Source organism: Choloepus didactylus, chromosome 10 (genome assembly GCF_015220235.1).
Source record: "Choloepus didactylus isolate mChoDid1 chromosome 10, mChoDid1.pri, whole genome shotgun sequence".
Classification (NCBI taxonomy): Eukaryota; Metazoa; Chordata; class Mammalia; order Pilosa; family Megalonychidae; genus Choloepus; species Choloepus didactylus.
In genome coordinates, this window is record NC_051316.1 from 94,801,124 (window position 1) to 94,816,317 (window position 15,194).

The window sequence follows — 15,194 nt, forward strand, 5'->3', positions numbered from 1 at the left end:
GAGATTGTGTCAAATCCGTTTCTGCCTCCACAGACCACAGGTGCTTAATAAATATTTAATGACAGGATCCGTGTCCTCTGTGTGGCTCCCATTGGTTTTGGCGCCGGGTTCGCTTCCTCTATGCTTCAATTTCCCCTCCCCCAAAACTCCTTCTCCCCTCAGACATTAGGATAGAATAGAGGCCTTCAATGGTGGGACTCTTACCCTGTTTAGAGAACAAGGAGACCAAGGCCCCTCATTGTCAAAGAACTCATTAATTTTAACCCTAAATCCAGGCAACTGCACGGATTTGGTCACAGTGGTTTCAAGATTTAAGGTGGCAGTGAAAACAGCTACAGTTTGTTAGAACACTTGCCATGTTTATGCATGCTTTATTATTAATCATTCCCCCAACCTTGTAGCAAAGATATAGTTATCCCCATTTAAAAACAAACAAACAAACAAACAAACAAACAAGATTTAAGGTGGACGCTTTGGCCAGGCCGAGCTAGGCACACCGCTTCAATTTTATTTCTGTCTTAGCTCAAACTTCCCAATTTCCCAGTTGTGCAGTGTTGTGCCAACTTTGTTTCTTTTTGTATTCTAAGTCTCATGAGTGTTCGATTTCCTTTTTCCATCAGTGCAGCAGAGAGGAGCCTGAGCCTCTCTGAGGGAATTTTCCAAAGAAATTCTGGGAAACAAAACCAAAGAAAACAAATATTGAAGTACAGAAATGGGGATGGGTGCAGAATAACTTATAAAAGGAAATTCTGCTTCAAGGGTACATGACACAGCCCCTTAACCATCCCAACTGTGGCACACATCCTTAAACCTGACCTCCAAGAATTCCCACAGATAGGGTATTCTAGTAACTCCTGTTTACCTTTTAGCCTCCCTAAGAAAAACCTCATTTTGTTCCCTTGATCTTAGGAAGGTAAATTTCACTCCAGCTGAGATGACTCATAATTCACGAGTCTCATTCATGGTAATCTCATTCTCATTAACAAGTGATTGGGCTAAGGCATCATGTGACCAACTTCTGGCCAATAACAAGTTAGCAGAAGTCATTGGGTGGGACTTCTGGAAAAGTTTTTAGAAGGGTGGAACTAGGATTTCTAGTTGAGCATGCCCTATTATTTTCTTCTTGCCTCTAACCAAACACGAAGCCTGGAAATTCAGCCACTATCATGTGCCTATGAAGTGACAAGCCAAATGCTAAGGCCAACAAAGCAGAAGGATTGAGAGAGCCCGGATCCCATAAGACATTAAGCTGCAGTTCCAGCCTCGGACTGCTTTACCCTCAGATATTTTATTGCGTGAGCCATATAAACTTCTTACTTGGACTTCTATTTCTAGCAATAGTGTGTACTGTATATCTCTAAATATTCCTGCAGCAAAATATATATAATTCCTAGGAAAAATATTGAAAACATCTTTAAATGCATGGATAAGCTTGCAAGAAGGTCAGGAAGATCAACTAGGTCAGGAAGAAAGCAGGAACACAACCCTAGGACAGAAGGATTGCACAGGTATGGTCTGCATCTGTTCTCATTGGTTGGTGCACATGCTATAGTGACAAAGTCTTGGAAATTATTTCTGGAGATAAGGAAACACTGATGCTGCTATCAGAAATGGGGGCATCTACCAGGGCCCAGGCAGGATGAGAGCCAAATTGAAACATTGGGTTGGCACCTAAGAAGGAATATATCCTCAGGGGAAGGATAAACTAGGAGGAAAAAACCTGCCCTGCAGAGGTAGGTAGCAAGAAAAGTTGTGCTCTCTGCTTTGACTCTGGGTGGAGGAGGAAACATTCCTCTAGAGAATTCATGACTAGGGTCTGGCAATAACACCGGTTTAGGGTATAAATTTATACTCTTTTCATGGTCCTAAAGCCCACATACTGAGCATTTTAATTTAAAATGGACCTGGGTGGCCTCTGGCACTTGGCCAAAGCACACACAGATCCTCTCTGGAAGAACTCACTGTCAAACCAGATCTCAAAGAATTTCCACAGATAGAGTTCCAAATGAATGTGAACTCACAATCAAAAACACAGAACTCATGAGGAAGTAAGCAGAGAAGACAAGCAGTAGAAGCAGATCCATAACAACTTTAGATATTAGACTTTTTAGAAATAGAACATAAAATAAGCATGTTAAATAAAGAGGGAACTAAAAACATGAGTGAGAATCAAGATTCTCAATACTTATCGAATGTGAAAAAGAACCACATGGGAATTACAGATATGCCTATTATAATAGTTTAAATATGTAGCTCGTTGGAAGGGATATATATCAAATTCAATACAGCTAAAGAGAGAGTAGTGAACTGAAAGATAGATTTGAAGAAAATAACCCAAAATGCATCCTAGTGACACAAAGAAATGGAGAAAAAGTGACACGATCCTTAATATGTTTATCAGGTATATTAAAAGGAAATAATACAGTTGATGTGGACAAGGCAATTGTCAAAGATTGATAGATGAACACTTTCCAGAATTAATGAAAGATAAGAATCCTCAGGAAGCACAATAAATTCCAAGAAGGATAAGGAACAAGAAAACCTAGAACCATTGTGAAACTGCAGAACACCAAGAATAAGAGACGATTTTTAAAGCAGAGATAGAGAGGAAAGATAACCTACAATGGAATGACAATGAGACCAGCTCCTGACATGTCAATGACAATAATGAAAACAATGATAATTATAATAGCATGAAATACCATTAATGAAATAATAGCATTAATATGATGAGAGGAAATAACTTTCTGCCTATAATTGTATATTCAGCAAAACTATCTTTCAAGGATGAAAATAATACTTTTCAGATCAACAAAAACTAAGAGTTGACTATCAACAAAACTTAACTAAAGAATATTCTAGAAGATATATCTCTGGAGAAATAAAATGATCTCAGGAGGAAGGTCTGAGGAACAATAAGGAATGTAAGCAAAGAAGATGGTAAACGTAAGCAAATATAAACAAACCCCAAGGGCAAAAACCCAACAATAACAATTTAAAACTTGTGGAGTTAGAAGAAACTAAAATCATGGAATTTGTGTGTATATATATATGTATATATATGTATAATAAGGGATTATTGAAGTTAAGGCATTATAAGGTGTATGTCAATTATCTATTGCTGCTTAACAAACAGTCACAAAACCTCAGAGACATACAAATATATGTGTTTATTGCTCACTCAACTGGAGTCTTTTGGGGTTGGAGATCAGTGAGCGTAAGAAGCTCTGCTGAGCTTGGCTGGGCTTGCTTACATGTCTGGAGTCTGCTGATGTAGGATGGCCTTGGCTGGGGACCTTGATTCTGTTCCACATGCTTATCACTTACCAGCCAGGGCAATGGCAGAGACACAAAAGAAAGGAAATGGAAACATACAAGCACATTTTCAAGACTCTTCTTATATTTTGTTGCCAAAGCAAGTCAAATGACTGACTCCCGAATTAGAGTAGGAGGGAACTACAAAAGCTTATGGGAAAAGGTTTGCCTGCATGGAGGAGTGAAGAATTGGAGCCATTAGTGCAAGCAATGTAAGATCCTTTCATTGTCCATAAAAATATTAATTAACTTTAGACTTTTAATTAAATATGAATGTTCAAGTTTCAAGGGTTGTCATTGAAAGAATAGAAATAGAGTTATAAACCAAGCCAGAAGAAGAAAAATAATGGAATTTTAAAAAAGAAGGAAGGAAAGAAAGGCAGAGAGTAAAAGAATGTAAAGGTGGGAAAAATATAAAGCATAAAATAAGAAAGAAAAATCCAAATGTATCATTAATCAAATAAATATATCAAAAAACTAAAGCCTTTAGTTAAAAGACAGATTGCCACACCAAATATTTTTAAAAACCAAGCTATACCCTGTTTATAACACCAAGGCACAAAAACTTTGAAATCAAATAATGGAAAAACAGATTCTGTGCTGGTTTAGCTATATTAACATTGGATTAAATAGACTTTAAGGCAAAAACCATTGCTAGAAATAAGGTAGTGGATTGTATTATTGTTCCCAATAACTTGCTGCCCCTTTTTTTTTGACCAGCCTGTACTTCCCACACCATGGCTGTCACTGACACATGAATGGAAGTTATGTGTGCACTCCTGAGCAGACACTTTAGGAAACATTGCTCATTTCCTCTGTCATAAGAAGAGCCTGTCCCAGATGGGGTTGTTCCTTCTGTCTGTGCTCTTGGATAAAGATAACAGAACGAAGAAAGGGTAGAGCCACAACTGACCCACAGATGACAACATAAGTGAGAAATGAATCCTTATTGGTGTAAGCCACTGAGATTTTGAAAATAGGTGTGGTCATGTGGCTGTTTTTTTGTCTAACGTAACATGAAACGTGTCACTTCCAGGTGGAAGCTTCGAGAGCCAGTGCATGATTCATGCTATCATGTTGTTAACCACAGCCAAACTTAGCAAAAGATGACTAATACAAATAGGTCATTTTATAATGAGAAAAGTTTCAACTCTCCAGGAGGACACCATCTTTCTAACTTGTATGCGTATAATAACATATCTTCAAACTGTGGTATAGAGTAAAATAGAACTGTAAGAAAAGTTCTTCCTTCTTCCGGCATACAGATAGCCAGTTATTCCAGCACCATTTGTTGAAAAAACAACGATTTTTTTAAAAAATCACTCCTTTATCAGTAATTGACAGATCAAGCAGACATCAAACATAATCTTGATCTAATGGACACATATAGAATTCTGCGTGCAAAATTAGAAAATGTACATAGTTTTATTACATATTTAGAACATTTATAAAAAATTGATTAGGTTCTAGGCCATAAAAGCAAAACCTTAACAAATTTCAAAGAAATGTAGTCATATAGACTTTTTCTCTGGCCACAGAAGAATTACTAAGGAATTGATAATAAAAATAAATGAGTCAAAATAGTCTTTACGTTCAGATGTTTAAATACACACAGGAAAAACATTAACAGGTAAAAATGAGATCACAATGAAAATTAAACATTTAGAATTGAATGGTAATGAAAAATACCATATTCCATTCTGTGTTATCAGCAAAAAGAGTTTTAAGAGGGAAATTTATAGCCTCCAGTTCTTAAGAGAAAAGGCTTAAAATTAATGAGATAATCACTTAACTTAAAATGTTAGAAAAAGGAAACAAAATAAGCCCAAGGAAAGAAGGAGGACAGAAGAAAGATAAGAACATATATTAATGAAATAGAAAACAAAGATTCAATAATGAGGATCAATAAAACCTAAACTTAGTCTTTTGAGAAGACTAATAAGATTGACAAATCTCTGGCAAAATTGATAAGATCTATAGAGTGCAGGAAAGAGAAAGAGAGAAGCAGCAGGGGGATGAAGGTGGATAACCCTTTATTTGTTTAGGCCACTGTTTACATATTTGCAGCCAAATATATTTCCAGCTGATAAACCAATCATAACAGAAAATAAAAGATTATAATCTGAAACTATGGTGGTCATATCTAGTTATATGAAATCACATATCTTGCTGTAATCTCAGGAAGGTTCTTCTGTTTAGCGGAGAACGTCAATATGTTTATGATATGCAAGGGTCCGTCTGGCGCTGAGTTTGAGAGTAAGGGCTGCAGAGGTGAAACGCAAGTCTATCAGTTGCCTATTGTGGAATAACAAACCATCCCAAATTGGTAGATGAAAATAAGAATATTTTATTTTTCTCCACTAGCTAGGCTTGGCTTTTCTCTGCAGGTTAAGCTCAGGTCTGTTCCACATGTGTTCATTTAATCCCAGGCTGAAAGGACAGCAGCTTCCCAGAAGTTCACCTCATGATGATGTCAGAGGGGCTAAAAAGGGAAGCCCCTTCCTTTGCTTGTCTTTTTTTTCTCTTTTCTTTTTTTTTGCTTAAACTGATTATTGAGCATCTATTCTATGTCAGACGTGATGTCTAGGCAGTAGGAATAACAAAGTGGAATAAGGGATTTCAGAGCCTAGTGGGAGAGACAGACATGCAAAGAGGTGATAGCATTATCATGAAATAAGGACATTGTGCTTGTTTGAATCTATTAAGTACCCCAGAAAGGATTATGTTCTTTTACCTATTGTGAGTGGGATTTTTTGATTAGGTTGTTTCCATGGAGGTGTGACCCACCCAATTCAAGGTGGGTCTTAATCCTTTACTGGAGTCCTTTAAGGGAGCTCACGGAGAGCTCAGAGAAGCTAAGAGAGGGAATCTAGAGTTTGACCCGGGAGAAGCAAGAAGGACCCAAAAGAGGGGCTAAGACAGAAACCCAAAGACATTTTGGAGAAAGCCATGGAAATCAGAAGCTAAATCCTGGAGAGGATCAGCAGACTCCAGCCAGGTGCCTTCCTATGTGACAGAGGAACCCCAGATGCCATTGGCCTTTCCTCAGAAGATATCTTACTCTTGATGCCTTAATTGGGATATTTTCATGGCTTTAGAATTGTAAATTTGTGAACTAATAACGCCCCATTGTAAAAAACCAATCCGTTTCTAGTATATTGCATTTCAGCAGCTTTAGCAAACCGAAACAGACTATGATAGCAATGTGTCGATGTGCCAGGGTAACACAGAAAAAAAGTGATTGTTTGGGAGAGAGTATAATGTAATAGCTAAGACTATGGGCTTTGGCATCAGCGTTTTCTGAGTTCGTTTTTCCAGCTCTACCACTTATAAGTTGTGCGACATTGAGTGGATCACTTAAACTCTGTGCCTGTATTTCATGTACAATGTATTGTAATATTTATATATATATTTGTGCCTGTCAGTACACTTTGAACCCCTCAAGGTTGGAGACCACTTCGTTATCATCATCATCATCATCATCATGTTAAATTACCATTCACCAAGTGTTCTACTTTGCAGCTGCTCAAAGCAGATACCATGAAATGCACTGGCTTTTACCATGGGAATATATTTGCTTACAAGCTTACAGTTTTGAGGCTGTGAAAATGTCCAAATCAAGGCATCATCGAGATGATACCTTCTTCCAGAAGACTGGCTGCTGGCAATTCCGGACTCCTCTTTCACATGGCAATGCACATGGTGGTGTCTGCGGATCTCTCCCTTCTCTTCCTGGTTTTGTTGATTCCAGGGTCTTGCTTCTGTGGCTTTCTTTCTCTTTGTCTGAATTTCATTACCTTATAAAGGACTCCAGTAAGAGGATTAAGACCCACCCTGAATGAGATGGGTCACATCTTAATTTAAGATTCTACTCACCAAAAGATCCTACCTACAATGGGTCCACACCCACAGGAATGGACTAACTTAAGAACATACTTTTCTGGGGTAAATACAGCTTGAAACCATCACAGCAAGTAGTCAATATGAGTCAGAAGTCATGCTAAGTTCTTTACCCAGTTTATCTAGTTTGATCTTCAACAGACCTCTAAGGTAGATGTTATCATTTTCCTAACTTTCTAGCTTGCCATTTTTCTCATCAAACCAGTTCTTTCTTCATAGCACTTATCACAATTGTGTAATTCCTTTGTAATTATTCATTTGCATTTTTTATTAGAGAAGTTATAGCTATACAGAAAAATCCTACAGAAAGTACAGCGTTCCCATATATGCCCCCTCACATGCACAGTTTTGCTTACTGTTAACACTTTGCATTAGTGTCATAGTTTTGTTACAATTGATGACATTATTATAATTATATTATTAACTATAGCCCATAGTTTACACTCTGGTTCATTGTTTGTGTTGTACAAGTCTATGGTAACAAAAAATTTTTATCTGGTAACTTATAACAACCTAAAATTTCACCTTTAACCACATTCAAATATACAATTCAGTGGTACTAATTACATTCAGAATGCTGTGCTACAATAACCACCATCCATTACCAAAACATTTCCATCACCCAAACAGAAACTCTATACCAGTTAAGCATTAACTCTCTATTCCCTATCCCCTATCCCCCACCTGTATTTTTGTTTCTGACTCTTAATTTGCATATACTAATTATTTCATATCAGTGAGATCATACAATATTTGTCCTTTTGTGTCTGGCTGATTTCACTCAACATGATGTCTTCAAGGTTCATCCATGTTGTCGCGTGTATCAGAACTTCTTATTATGGTTGAATAATATTCCATTGTATGTATCTACCACGTTTTATTTATCCATGCATCTGCTGATGGATACACAGGTTTCTTCTCTCTCTTAGCAGTTGTGAATAGTGCTGCTCTGAGCATCAGTGTGCAAATATCTGTTCAAGTCCTGCTTTCAGTTCTTCTGGGTATATACCTAGAAGTGGGATTGCTGAGTCACATGGTAATTCCATACTTAGATTTCTGAGGAACTGACAAACTGTTTTACACAGTGGCTGCACTATTTTACATTGCCACCAACAAAGAACAAAGTCTTATATCTCCACATCCTTTTCAACACTTGTTATTTTCCATTTTTTAATAATTGCCATTCTAGTGGACGTGATATAGTATCTCATTGTGGTTTTAACTTGCATTTCCTAAATGGCTAATGATGTTAAGAATCTTTTATATGCTTATTGGCCATTTATGTACCTTCTTTGGAGATGTATCTTTTGAAGACATTTGTCTATTGTTCATTGGGTTTTTTGTCTTTTTGTTGTTTAGTTGAAGGATTTCATTAAAATCTCTGGATAGCAAACCCTTATCAGATCTTTGGTTTCTAAATATTTTCTCCCACTCTGTAAACTGTCCTTTTACTTTCCTGATAAAATCCTTTGATGCACAAATTTTTCAATTTTGATGACGTCCTGTTTATCTCTTTTTGTTGTTGTTGCTCAAACTTTGGGTGTAAAGTCTGAGAAAACATTGCCTAAAACAAAGTACTGAAGATGCTTCTCTATGTTTTCTTCTAGGGGTTTTAGAGTTTTGGCTCATACATTTAAGTTTTGACCAATTTTGAGTTAATTTTTATATGTGATGTGAGGTAGAGGTCCACCTTCATTCTTTTGCATATGAATATCCAGTTTTCCCAGCACTCTTTTTCAAGAGACTATTATTTCTCAATTGAGGAGACTTGGCATCCTTGTCAAAAATCAGTCAGCTATTGATGTGAGGGCTTATTTATGAACTTTCAATTCAATTCCATTGGTCTATATGTATGTCCTTGTGTCAGTACCATGCTGTTATGATTACTATAGCTTTATAATAGTTTTAAAATTGGGAAATGTGAGTCTTCCAGTATCACTTACCTTTTTCAAGATGTTTTTGGCCATTCATTTCCCCTTACCCTTTCTTATAAATTTGATGATTGGATTTTCCTTTCCTGCAAATAAGGCTGTTGGAATTTTAATTGGGATTGTGTTGAATTTGTAAATTGCTTTGGGTAGAATTGTCATGTTGACAATAATTAGTCTTTAAATCCATAAACATGAATGTTCTTCCATTTATTTAGGTCTTCTTTGACTTATTTTAGCAAAGTTTTGTAGTTTTCCATGTATCAGTCTTCTGCATCTTGGTTAAATTTATTCCTGGATATTTGATTATTTTAGAGGCTATTGTAAATGGAATTTTTTCTTTATTTCTTTTTCAGATTGTTCATTACTAGTATACAGAAACACTACTGATATTTGCATGTTGATCGTATACTCCATGGCTATACTGAATTCATTTATTAACTGTAGTAGCTTTGCTATGGATTATTCATGATTTTCTTTATATAGCATAATATCATCTGAAAATAGGGAAATTTTTACTTTCTTCTTCTCATTTTGGATGCATTTTATTTCTTTTTCTTGCCTAATTGCTCTGGCTAGAACTTCCAGTACAATGTTGAATAACAGTAGTGACAGTGGGCATCTTTGTCTCAGTCCTCATTTTAGGGGGAAAGTTTTCAGTCTTTCATCATTGAGTATGATGTTAGCTGAGGGTTTTTTGTATATGTCCTTTCTCATGTTGAGGAAGTTTCCTTGTATTTCTAGTTTTCTGAGTGGTTTTATCAAAAAGTGGTGTTGCCTGAAACTCAGAGCTAGATCTTGGCAGCTATGAATGTCAGTATTACCTCATATAGCAACTGTTAAAAAAAAGCTGAAAAAGAGTTTAGTGTTCAGTTAGAGATATGAGTAAAATGGATCTGGTTAGGACTAAGGCAAATCAAGTCAAAGGGTAAACAACAATACTGAATGTGTTTTAAAATTTCAACTTCTGTGTGAGACCAAGGGAAGAGATGTTCATTTGGTGCAGGATCTATATTTTCTGCAGCACACTAAATAATTTAACTTATATGGTCAGTTTATTCAAACACCATAATTACATGGAACTTGGAATAGGAAGTGAGATCTGGTAGGTTTGTACAGGTTGGTGTGAAATTCCGATACATCCCAGAGTAATTTCGGCAGAGAATAAAAATATATTTGCAGTCCCCCCCACCCCGGAAGAACTGGGGAAAAATGCAGAAATGTTGGACTTCCCCACATGGGTTATTACTGATATTCTCACAAACTTTGAGGGTTAACGATTTAGTAGGATGAGCCCTCAATCTTGGGGCTTGCCCTTATGAAGCTTGTTACTGCAAAGGAGAGACTAAGTCTACTTATAATTGTGCCTAAGAGTCTCCCCCAGAGACCCTCTTTGTTGCTCAGATGTGCCCCCTCCTCTCTCCAAGCCCACATGGCAGGTGAACTCACTGCCCTACCCCCTATGTGGGACCTGACTCCCAGGGGTGGAAATCTCCCTGACAACGTGGGACATGACTCCAGGGAATGAGCCTGGACCCAGCATTGTGGGATTGAGAAAATCTTCTTGATCAAAAGGGGGAAGTGAAATGAAACAAAATAAAGTTTCAGTGACTGAGAGATTTCAAATGGAGTCAAGAGGTCACTCTGGAGGGTATTCTTATATGTCATGTAGAGATCCCTCTTTAGTTTTCAGTTTATTGGAATAGCTAGAAGGAAATACCTGAAACTGTCAAACTGCAACCTAGTAGCCTTGATCTTGAAGGCGATTGCATAACTATGTAGCTTACATGGTGTGACTGTGTGATTGTGAAAATCTTGTGACTCACACTCTTTTTGTCCAGTGTATGGACAGATGAGTGGAAAAATGGGGACAAAAACTAAATGAAAAATAGGGTGGGATGGGTAGTGGTAGAATGTTTTAGGTGTTCTTTTTTACTTTTATTTTCATTTCTTTTGGAATAAGGAAAATGTTCAAAAATTGATTCTGTTGATGAGTGCACAACTGTATGATGGTACTGTGAATGACTACACTGTGGATGATTGTAGGGTATGTGAATATATATCAATAAAACTGTATAAAAAAAAGTGGTGTTGGATTTTGTCAAATGCCTTTTCTGCATCAACTGAGATGATGATATGTTTTTCCCCCTTCATTCTGCTAATGTGATATATAGTACATTGTTTTTCTTAAATTGAACTACCCTTGTATACCTAGGATAAATCCCAGTTGATTATGTTGTATAATTATTTTAATGTGCTGTTGGATTCAATGTATTAGTATTTTGTTGAGGATTTTTGCATCTATATTCATAGGGGATGTTTTTCTGTAATTTTCTTTTCTCATGGTATCTTTACCTGGCTTTGGAACTTGAGTCATGTGGCCCCGTAGAAGAGATAGCGAGTGTTCCCTCCTCTTCAGTTATTTTCAAAGAGTTTGCCAAGATTAGTATTGATTCCTTTTGGAATGTTTGGTAAAATTCCCCTCTGAAGCCATCTAGTCCTGGACTTTTCTTTTTGGGGAGGTTTTGATTACTGAGTATTCCAGTTTGCTAATGCTGCTGTTTTGTAAAACACCAGAAATGGATTGGCTTTTGTAAAGGGCATTTATTTGGTTACGAAGTTACAGTCTGAAGGCCATAAAATGTCCAAGGTAAGGCATCAGCAATAGGGTACCTTCACTGAAGGATGGTCATTGGTGTCCGGAAAGCCTCTGTTAGTTCAGAAGGCATGTGGCTGGTGTCTACTTGCTCCCAGGTTGCGTTTCAAAATGGTGTTCTCCAAAATGTTGCTCTTGGGGCATTTTGTCCTCTCTTAGCTGCAGCTCCTCTTCAAAATGTCACTCTCAGTTGCTCTGAGGTTCCTCTGTTTGTGAGCTTTTTTTTTTTTTTGCCAGTTTCTGTTTTATTGACACCATCATTCTCAGGCCTTGACTGCATACTTTCCTAGTGGGTACCACTGCTCCTTCCGCTGCTGTTTTTTGGTCTTCAGGTTCTCCTCATGCTTGTTGAGCCTACGGTGCATGGCACGTGTTTTCTTGGGCCGTGGATCTAGGGGCTTGTACTTCTTGCCCTTGTAGAACTTCCTTAGGTTCTCTTTCTGAGTCTGGTTAATGACGGTAAGAACACGGGCAATGGATTTGTGGACAACTCGGATCTTGGAGAGCTTGGACACCCCACTGCCTGTCACTTTGGCGACATAGCTGGGACAACTCCACCTTCAGGTCCTCTAACTGTTTCAGCAGCTCCTCCTTCTTCTTGCCGGAAGGTCCTGAGCCTTGATCTTGGCCATCACTGCAGCTGCTGCCACCACCACCGCCTGCTCCCTGTGAACTCCAGTGAACGAATCAAGACCTACCCTGAATGGGTGGGGCCACATTTCCTTGGAAATATTCAATCAAGTGGTCACACCCTAATCAAAGGTGTCACTTACAGTTGGGTGGGTCACATCTCCATGGAAACAGCCCAATCCAAAGATCCCAACCCAATCAACACCAGTAGATCAGCCCCCACAAGATTGCATCAAAGAACATGGCATTTTGGGGACATAAAACATCCAAAGTGGCACACTGAGCTGGTTATTGATCTGTTGAGATCAGCTTTTCCTTATCTGGGAATGTCTTAATCTCTCCCACATTTTTTTTTTAATTAAATTCAGTTTTATTGAAATACATTCACACACCATACAATCATCCATGGTATACAATCCACTGTCTACAGTATGATAACATAGTTACGCATTCATCACCACAGTCTATCTCTGAACATTTTCCTTACATCAGAAAGAACCAGAACAAGAATAAAAAATAAAAGTGAAAAAAGAACACCCGAATCATCCCCCCCATCTCCCACATTTTTAAAAGAAAATTTTGCTGGATATAAAATCTTGATTTACAATTATTTTCTTTTAGCACTTTAAATATTTTGTATCATTGCCTCTTTGCATCCATGGTTTCTGATGAGAAATTGGCACTTAAACTTGTGCTCCCTTGAACATGACACATTGCTTTCTCTTGCAGCTTTCTGAACTCTCTCCTTGTGTTTGGCACTGGGAGTTTGATTACTGTGTGTTTTGGCATGGTCTTCTTTGGGTTTATATGTTTGGGGTTAGGAGGGCTTCTTTAGTGTGCATATTCATGTTTTTTTTTTTTTCATTTAATTTGGGAAATGTTCTACCATTATACCTTTGAGTATTCCTTTTAACCCCTTTTCTCTCTTTCTTCTCCTTCTGGTATTTCCATAATGCAAAATTGGTATGCTTGATGGTGTCCACAGGTCTCTTGGGCTCTCTTCACTTTTTTTTTTTTTTTTTTTTTTTAATCATCATTTTATTGAGATATATTCACATACCACGCAGTCATACAAAACAAATTGTACTTTCGATTGTTTACAGTACCATTACATAGTTGTACATTCATCACCTAAATCAATCCCTGACACCTTCATTAGCACACACACAAAAATAACAAGAATAATAATTAGAGTGAAAAAGAGCAATTGAAGTAAAAAAGAACACTAGGTACCTTTGTCTGTTTGTTTGCTTCCCCTACTTTACTACACATCGATCCATAAACTAGACAAAGTGGAGTTTGGTCCTTATGGCATTCCCAATCCCACTGTCACCCCTCATAAGCTACATTTTTATACAACTGTCTTCGAGATTCATGGGTTCTGGGTTGTAGTTTAATAGTTTCAGGTATCCACCACCAGCTACCCCAATTCTTTAGAACCTAAAAAAGGTTGTCTAAAGTGTGCGTAAGAGTGCCCACCAGAGTGATCTCTCGGCTCGTTTTGGAATCTCTCTGCCACTGAAGCTTATTTCATTTCCTTTCACATCCCCCTTTTGGTCAAGAAGATGTTCTCCATCCCACGATGCCGGGTCTACATTCCTCCCCGGGAGTCATATTCCACGTTGCCAGGGAGATTCACTTCCCTGGGTGTCTGATCCCACGTAGGGGGGAGGGCAGTGATTTCACCTTTCAAGTTGGCTTAGCCAGAGAGAGAGGGCCACATCTGAGCAACAAAGAGGCATTCAGGAGGAGACTCTTAGGCACAAATACAGGGAGGCCTAGCCTCTCCTTTGCAGCAACCGTCTTCCCAAGGGTAAAACTTATGGTAGAGGGCTCAAGCCATCAAACCACCAGTCCCCTATGTCTGTGGTCATGTTAGCAACCATGGAGGTGGGGTAGGCGAATACCCCTGCATTCTCCACAGGCTCCTCAAGGGGGCACTACATCGTTTTTTTTTTTTTTTTTTTTTTCCTTTTTTGTCTTTTTTCTTTTTTTTTTTTTTCTTAACTTTCCCTTCTTTTTTCAAATCAACTGTATGAAAAAAAAAGTTAAAAGGAAAACAAACATACAATAAAAGAACATTTCAAAGAGACCATAGCAAGGGAGTAAGAAAAAGACAACTAACCTAAGATAACTGCTTAACTTCCAACATGTTCCTACTTTACCCCAAGAAAGTTACATACTATAGCAACATTTCAGTGAACTTGTTCCTACTACATCCATCAGAAATTAACAGACCATAGTCACTTCTGGGCATCCCCAGAACGTTAAATAGCTTATCTGTTCTTCTTGGATTATTGTTCCCCCTTCCTTAATGCTCTCTACTGCTAGTTCCCCTACATTCTACATTATAAACCATTTGTTTTACATTTTTCAAAGTTCACATTAGTGGTAGCATATAATATTTCTCTTTTTGTGCCTGGCTTATTTCGCTCAGCATTATGTCTTCAAGGTTCATCCATGTTGTCATATGTTTCACCAGATCGTTCCTTCTTACTGCCGCGTAGTATTCCATCGTGTGTATATACCACATTTTATTTATCCACTCATCTGTTGAAGGACATTTGGGTTGTTTCCATCTCTTGGCAATTGTGAATAATGCTGCTATGAACATTGGCGTGCAGATATCTGTTCGTGTCACTGCTTTCCGATCTTCCGGGTATATCCCGAGAAGTGCAATCGCTGGATCGAATGGTAGCTCTATCTCTAGTTTTCTAAGGAACTGCCAGACTGACTTCCAGAGTGGCTGAACCATTATACAGTCC

General features: G+C 37.9%; 1 pseudogene; it reads right to left on the bottom strand.

Annotated features, from left to right (window-relative positions):
- Positions 1-12,062: 12,062 nt before the first annotated feature.
- On the bottom strand, positions 12,063-12,431 carry LOC119505590 (annotated as a pseudogene).
- Between the last annotated feature and the right edge of the window lie 2,763 nt (positions 12,432-15,194).